General features: G+C 40.3%; 1 non-coding gene across 1 annotated transcript; it reads right to left on the bottom strand.

Moving 5' to 3' along the window:
- Window positions 1-2,678: 2,678 nt before the first annotated feature.
- Window positions 2,679-2,883, bottom strand: LOC117415517 (small nucleolar RNA U3). Its single transcript, XR_004662768.2, has one exon. It is a non-coding gene; the product is annotated as a small nucleolar RNA U3 (small nucleolar RNA).
- Window positions 2,884-8,649: the final 5,766 nt, after the last annotated feature.

Below are 8,649 nucleotides of genomic sequence, written 5' to 3'. Positions count from 1 at the left end.
CACCTTTTCATTTAAAGAGTTTTCAATTCTGAAACAAGCTAAATTTTAGTACACCACTAAATCTTCAAAAGAATAAAATCACATTTTTCAAAATGTTTTATACTGTTATCTCCCCAGTGTTTTCTTTGTTGTTCTAAAATGGCTATTTAGACCTATTTCACGCTGTGTAACGAGAGTATTTTAGGCTTAAACTTAAGTGTTGGATTTTTAACTCTTGACACAAATCCAGAAAAAAATAAAATTAAAATAAGCATTTCAGTTAATAAATCAATTAATTGAATGGAATTGTATTTTAAAAAGTGAACATTTTCAGTAATAATGAGAAAATACGAGCTCGGTTTTATCCGATTCCGTACAGAATTAAAGTCAGATAAGAAATAAAACACTTAAAAAAAAAAAAAAAAAAAGTCTTATCTAATTTTATTTTCACTACATTTTGTAATCAGTATAATAAATTAAAAGCAGTAGATCCTGATTCAGCTTTGAGCTCCACGATGTCGTCTTTTCTGAATTTGAGTTGAAGTTTCGCCATTCAAGCTGCTGTGAAACAATCGGGACTCTGGGATGAGGAAGAAATCGAAAAGCATCAGCATTGATCGTGTGTTTCTACATTTAACGTGTTTAATGAGCACACAAAGTGGCGTGGGTTTGATCATTTATATTTCTATATTCAAGACGCATCGGGTGTTGATTTCAGTATTGCTGTATACTGAGTTCTTCATGTATTTAATAAATGAAAAACAAAAGACCTAAACTAACCGCTCAAGAAAAAAAGGCGCCGAATTCAAACCTGAACTCGAGAGAGAGAAAAAAAAAAGATCTCAGCTCGCGGCAAAGTCACCACCCCCTCTGTTGCGTTTCCAGTGAACAACCAATCACATCGAAGTACTCCGTCGCCCGGGGGCGTTGCTAGGTTACCAGGTCAATATTCTCACTCTAAAGGGTTGTTTGGTAATAATTTGCATACATACTGTATAAATACTGGGGCTCTGGGGGCTGGTTACTCATTCATCTTTCAAAAAGCATCAGAGAAGGAAAATGCCAGAACCGAAAGCTGCACCCGCGCCGAAGAAAGGCTCCAAGAAGGCTGTTGCCAAGACCCAGCCTAAGGGAGGGAAGAAGCGCAGAAAGACCAGGAAGGAGAGCTACGCGATCTACGTGTACAAAGTGCTGAAGCAGGTCCACCCCGACACCGGCATCTCTTCCAAGGCGATGGGCATCATGAACTCGTTCGTCAACGACATTTTCGAGCGCATCGCCGGCGAATCGTGCCGCCTGGCTCACTACAACAAGCGCTCCACCATCACTTCCCGGGAGATCCAGACAGCCGTGCGCCTCCTGCTGCCCGGAGAGCTGGCCAAGCACGCCGTGTCTGAGGGCACCAAGGCCGTCACCAAGTACACCAGCTCCAAGTAAACCGAGACCGCCCCCGCTCCGTCTTTACAACACAAAGGCTCTTCTGAGAGCCACCCAAGTACCGCAAAAAGAGTACAATTCTCATTTCAGTTCTCTGCACATTTTAAAATGGAAATGTTTAAGGTAAGGAGACTTACGTATTTAATTGGGAATACATGTAGTTTTAGTTTCATAAATTTAAATGTTTTTCGGGTTTTATGAATTTTATTTTTCTTGTAAAAATCGATTCGAATCTGTTTAATTTCGGCGGGAAAAATTGAATATGGCGACAAAACTGCGAATATTACAAGAAACATTACATTTGAGTTATAATAAGCGTTCTTAATTATTGAACAATATGTTTTTGTTGGTATCTCATTTATTTCATGTATATCGCTGCCTCCACTGGCATGCATTCTGTTGTACTTTGCAATTCAAAGGTTTGGTTGTGCATTGTTCTAAATTGAGAGTAGAACCGAGGCAGGTTTAAATTTCATTGTTTACATTCATATATTATGTTTGTTTTTTATTAACCCAGTGAAATACACCGCCCAACTATCTGTATTTATAAACCTTGATTTAAAAAAAATAACTGATTGATAATGTTAGTTGTTGTTATTATTATTATTATTATTATTATTATTATTTATTTCTTAGCAGACGCCCTTATCCAGGGCGACTTACAATTGTTACTTTTAAGTTTAGTTGTCCAGTTTGTTTACATGCTCTCCATTTGCAAGCAGCAGCGCTTGCTGGAGCATCTTGAGAAACGCAGCCGTCTGTTTAAGTGAGATAGAGAGATCTCAATGACACGACACGTGATCTTCGTTCTGTTTGCACCAAGATCACCTCGAACAACGAAATGGACCTGGATCAATATGGAGATGGAGAGATTCGCCTGTAACAGAACTCCCATAGGCTATACTGCAGAACGTGTCTATTGCCATTGTGCTTTTTCTTTCTCCACTAGATGGCACTCTTCTCTCATTTGTAACGTCTTTATCTTTGGTTCATTAATAAAGAAACAGATGCCACTCCTCCTTGTAAGTGGGGATAAGCACAGGTTATTTTCAAATGTAATGTCTTTATTTAAGCTCATCTAGTCCTGCGTAGTGCAAATCACATTACTATATTTTTTATATCAGTCAAGGCCTATTTAAAGTGATCTTAAATTGTTTTAACATTAGCATTGATCAATTTGAAATTTGCTTATTTATTTAAACAACTGAACAATTGTAGGCTTGATGGTTTCTGATTTTCTGCGTTTCTACCAGTATGAGATACGCACTCAAAATGTGTCCCCTTCCTTCAACAACCCCCGATTGAAGATTGAAGTGTCATCACTAGCAGCGAGCAGGTGCCCAAAAACAACACTCATTGTCAGCTTGGTGCTGAGAAGAAAACACTCCCATTCCTCCTGGTGGATACCGAGACCAATCCCTTCAAAACATGTTTCACTCTAGAAATGATCCTTGCAAATATAGTCTTCTCTTTTATTGGCAGACCGTCGCCCCCAGCTGGCAAGCTCTACTTCATATGATACAATGACTGGGCAACAACGAGGTGTTCCATTAACAATACAAACTAACTTGAGACAGCCAAGTCGTTAAAGCATACCTTAAGTTTGTCATGTGATACAAAAGCAAGTTTTGGCATTTTTGCATTGCCAATAAAAAAAAAAAAATCTATAGGACAATCTGAATTCATATCAATCTGTGATGTAGCCTATGAGAATCAGTGGCCCCATTCAAGGGGAATTAGCTCAAATGATAGAGCGCTCGCTTAGCGAGAAGTAGCGGGATCGATGCCCACATTCTCCAAATAGTTTTAATGTATCTGCGTATTTAGTCCCAACACATTATGGAGATAAATACAAAGTGTAACAATTCTTTGTAACAGAGACGCCCGCCCTACATGTGTATTTTAAAGCACAGTCTCCTAATTTGTAATATTCCCCCGACTGAAAACTGCAGTGCGCCCTCCATCGTATGCCTTCCGAGAAGCACAAAGGGAGATTTTTTTTAGCAATTGAAGTGTTTGTGTTAATTGATAATAAATATAAATGGTTTGAAGTTTGCTTTCATTTGTAACGTGTTTGTAATTAAATATGTTTTTGTGGTTCCCTTTTACCAATCATTGTACTATATACTAACTATTGTTCTATGTCCATGATTTTGCTACATAGCTTCCTATATGGTCTAGTGGTTAGGATTCCTGGTTAACACCCAGGCGGCCCGGTATCGACTCCCGGTAAGGGAACGTCTTTGTTATTGTCATTTTGTTACAGAACTAAAGTGTGTAATGTGTTTTCATTATGATAATAAATCTACAGTTACTTGAAATATATATATATATATATATATATATATATATATATATATATATATATATATATATATATACAGAATGATGCAAATGTATTTGACTCTATTCACATACACTCACATTTTAAATCCTCTTGTTTCTAAGCGACAATGAATCTGGAATAACATTCTTAGGGTTCGTGTCATACGACTTTGTCTCATCAAAGCTGTTTCTGGTGACGTCCAGTGGATTATATTTGGAATCTTTGGTTCTGTCGTTAAGTATTTTCTCAAATAAGATGACAAATTAATAGCTCAGTTGGTTACAGTGAAAGTCAGCCCGGCTAGCTCAGTCGGTAAAGCATGAGACTCTTAATCTCAGGGTCGTGGGTTCGAGCTCCATGCTGTGCATCCTTTTTAAATACAAATTGAAGATGTTTCTTCGAGGCAACGGAGCAATGTCTGATTCTGTTCACATTGTATACAGTATTGCAACAAAATTACTTATTGGTCATTGTCAAATAGCAATTGCTATTGTAAAATGCATGCATCGTTTATAGCTATAACGATACTGAAATAAATAATCTTACTTTTTTGGGTTGGCTTCAATCCGTTTCTTTTTTTACAATTGTCATTACATCTTTCATGGAGCAACAGTTGGTATGTGCGTAATAAACCCAATCGGGCCTTGATACAATAGACAACCCTAGTCTGTGCTGAAATAAATAATGCAGATTTTTACTGTAATGGCCGAGTTGTCTAAGGCGTCAGACTCAAGAACTCTGTGTTTCCAAAGAATTGTGTGTTCTGATATCCAAATGGAGATGTGGGTTTAAATCCCACTTCTGACAGTTTGATTTTTACTTATTTTTAAAATGAATAAATGTGTTTACTTTACTATAAAAGATTGTTTCAAGGAAATCAACAGCTGATACCAAACTCTTGTCAGCACTCAATACCATTTTAGAAGTTGATTTGCTATTTGTTTGGTTTCCACACTGTTTAGCTGTTCTTTTCCCACCCAGCTGTTATATTAATCAGGAAGGCTATTTCCGTGGCCAGCACGAAGCGCCAGCAAACAGAAGAGCCTCAACAAAAGAGCCGGGAGTCTAGCTGTGGGAGTCCAGCGAGGGGAGGCCTGCCTCGAGACGCTGTTCGAATAGATCCTAACCTAACAGCGCTCTGGATGATGCCATCTACTAGTCAGGTCTGTACCCTCCACCGCACCGCTCCCACTGTGCCTATTTGTCTTACCTGTCCTGCTATGACTGTCTCTCAATTCCCTGTTCTGTCCTCTCGTCCTCGTCCTCTGCCCTCTCTCCACTGCTGCTCCTCCAACCCCTCTAACCTCATCCCGCTGCCTCTCCCCCCTCCCGCACACTCTCTGGTGCACTCTGGAACTGTCACTCTTCTGCTAACAAAGCTGATTTCATCTCTGCCTTTGCCTCCCACCTCTCTCTCGATTTCCTTGCTCTCACTGAAACCTGGCTGTCCCCTGATAACACTGTAACTCCTGCTGCCCTGTCCTCTCTCTACGTCCTGTCCCATACCCCGCGTCTCCCTGGACAGGGAGGTGGGACTGGTATTCTCCTCTCACCCTCCTTACTCTTTTCGGTCCACTCCAACCTCTCCTCACTTGCCTTCAAACAACCCCCTATCACTCCCCTCCTTAAAAAACACCCTCGACCCCACCTCCCTCCAGAGCTACCATCCTGTCTCCCTCCTACCCTTCCTCTCCAAAACCCTCGAGCGGGCTGTACACCGCCAGCTCTCTGCTTTCCTGTCCAGCCACTCTCTGCTCAACCCTCTCCAATCTGGCTTCCGCTCTGCTCACTCCACTGAAACCGCCCTCCTGTCTGTCACCAACTCACTAAACTCTGCCTTAGCTGCCTCTCTGTCTTCTGTCCTAATTCTCCTCGACCTCTCTGCTGCCTTTGACACTGTCGATCACTCAATTCTACTATCCTCTCTCGCTGACCTGGGAATCTCTGGCACTGTTCTGGCCTGGTTCTCCCCTAACTCTCCAACTGCACTTACCAAGTAATAAAAGGTTTGAACACAAAACAGGACAAGGCACTTCACGCCAAAATAAAGAGACAAACAAAACGGACTATACAGTGCACGGACAGACACACAAACAAACACGGTGAGTTTTAAATAAACAAGTATTGTGCTGGTCCTACCAGCACGTAATAGCAATTGATATTTTAAAGTTATTCTCCTTCTCTCTCTCACCCGTTCTCCACTCTCGAACACCCAACCCTGAGTGAATGGTACGTGTCTCTATATATACTGTTGTGCTGGGATTGAATTACTAATTAATTTTTCACTTGAATCCCAGCACGTGAATTAATTCTGTGCAACCCCGTGCTCACATATTACATTTAACCAGCACGTGAAGTGATTTGTGCCCTCCTCGTGCCTAAATACAAATCTACCTTTTAAAATCACACGTGAAACACAGACCCGTTTATATCTCGTGTACCAATGACTATACACCAACATTAACACACGCATGCAACATACAACATATAACACACAAATGCACACAGGGGCAGGGCACATTGCCACAGACACTCACTTGCCGATTCTTCCTGAGCAACATATGAAGAATCCGACCCTTCCTCACCAACTACGCCACCCAGCTCCTGGTCCAGGCCCTGGTACTCTCCCGTCTAGACTACTGCAACTCCCTCCTGGCTGGCCTCCCTGCGTCCGCCACCTGTCCGCTCCAGCTCATCCAAAACTCTGCTGCTCACCTGGTGTTCTCTCTGCCTCGCTTCTCCTACGCAACCCCACTGCTCCGCTCACTCCAGTGGCTCCCAATCACCGCTCGCATCCAGTTCAAGACTCTTGTACTAGCCTACAGATGCCTTGACCAGACTGCACCCAGCTACCTCCAGACCCTCATCTCTCCCTACACCTCCACTCGACCTCTCCGCTCCTCCTGCACTAGATGACTGGCTCTACCTCCTCTACACTCCCCTGCCTCCATAACTCGCTCCTTCTCCACCCTCGCCCTGCAGTGGTGGAATGACCTTCCTACAGATGTCAGGACTGCCCAGTCCCTGACCACCTTCCGGTGCCTCCTCAAGACTCACCTCTTCAGACAGCACCTGTAGAACTCCTCTGTTTTTCCCTCTGGACACTTATCACTCTTCCTTAAATGTGCTTTACTTGCTCTTATCTGCCCCCTATTTTACTACATCTAATCCTGTACTTGAGAGTACTCTAATCTGTCAAGTGTTATTTAAACTATAGTATTTTGTATTTAATTATATCCTGATGTAACTATCACTGACACTGTTATCTGCTTCGTTATTGAATTGTATTTTGTCATACTTGTACTTGCTTGAACCAAAGTCATTGTATTTATCTTGCTCTTAATTGTATTAATACTGTACTGTGATTCTTGAAATGTATTTTGGTTTACGACTATAAGTCGCCCTGGATGCAGCAGCAAAGGTCATTCAAAATGATCTAGACAGCATTCAGAACTGGACAGACACATGGCAAATGACATTTAATAGAGAAAAGTGTAAGGTACTGCACACAGGCAATACATTTCTCCCCCCTTCCTTTCTATATTGGTTAATTGTAGGCTCTAGTATTTTTTTTAAACATCACTGAGACCCTTGTCCCTGTGCAACCACAATGTAGAAACATATAGAGAATGTATGTGAATGGACAATAAACATCACTGCTGTTTCTCTTAAAGCGTGTTTATTTATTTATAATACTGGAGCCTGTCTTAATACTGTATTACATTCTGAATATGAATATAGCTGAATTATTAATTGTAGATAATACTTAGAATACCAGATACATATTTAGCATTAAAAAGAGCAGTGTGCTATACTGTAATGATGCTCCAGTCAGTCTGCCCGGACTGCACCAGAACCATCTTGAAAACACGAAGCCTCCAATAAGCTAATTTGTAAAAGTTAGTAAAGAGTTGCGCTAATAATGAAGATAAATTTGAACTCCTAGCTGGAGCAACGAGAGAGGGCGAGAGGGCGGGGCAGAGAAGGAGGGGGAGACGCTGCTAGGCAACCGGCTCGTGAACATTCCACTCAGCTGAGCAGAGACCGTTAGGATTTAAAAATGCGAACGTTCCGAGCGGCGTTAGGCGCTTCGTTAAATTAACACACAGTTGCTGGCATTTTAATTTTGAAGATAACCATATTTTAAATACTCAAATAGCACAGTATTAAAAAAAATATACTTTACTTCAGTTCCAGACCGTTTTCCAACAAATTAAAAGAAGTGCATATTTATAATATGCATATTTGTTATGATATTAAGACTAAACAAATGTTCTACAGTTTGGTGTATAATTTATTTATTTATTTAATGTTGTAGTATTTCTTTTTTAATATTGTCTTGTTTTCACAAAATAACACCCATACATTATCAGTTCATCTGCTAGAGTAATCAAATCACAAATATTACTCTTCAGTAATTCATACACAGACATGCTGTGGTAACTTCAAGAAGTTAAAATGTAAGGCTGGATTCAAGTTTAACCAGATAAATAAGTAAATACATTAATAACGACATGAACAAAAATATGTTTTGGTAGCTCATACGTAGGCCTATTTAAATTACAAAATGCGACCTGTTTTAGAAATTGATTGATATACTACCTGCCATTTAAATCTAAATTATATTTAAAACTGTTTGAGGGGCAGACTAGTATAGATGATTTCTAAAATCCATTAATATGTACACCACATTAGCACTCAGAGAAACATAGAAATTGATAATTTGTAAATAATTAGCTGTGGGATTATAATCAGAATTATGGATCATGGATTTTTGATTAAAATACACCCACATGTATTTCTGTTTCATGTCGTAATTTATTTATTAATTTCATTTTAACCTCTTGCTGGTGCCACGGCTTGTCTCTGTATCAATTCACTGATATTTGAGGTTGTGTTTAGTACAC

Source organism: Acipenser ruthenus, chromosome 32 (assembly GCF_902713425.1).
Source record: "Acipenser ruthenus chromosome 32, fAciRut3.2 maternal haplotype, whole genome shotgun sequence".
Taxonomy (NCBI): Eukaryota; Metazoa; Chordata; class Actinopteri; order Acipenseriformes; family Acipenseridae; genus Acipenser; species Acipenser ruthenus.
The sequence above is the reverse complement of the archived record's forward strand: the minus strand, read 5'-3'. Positions and strand labels throughout refer to the sequence as shown.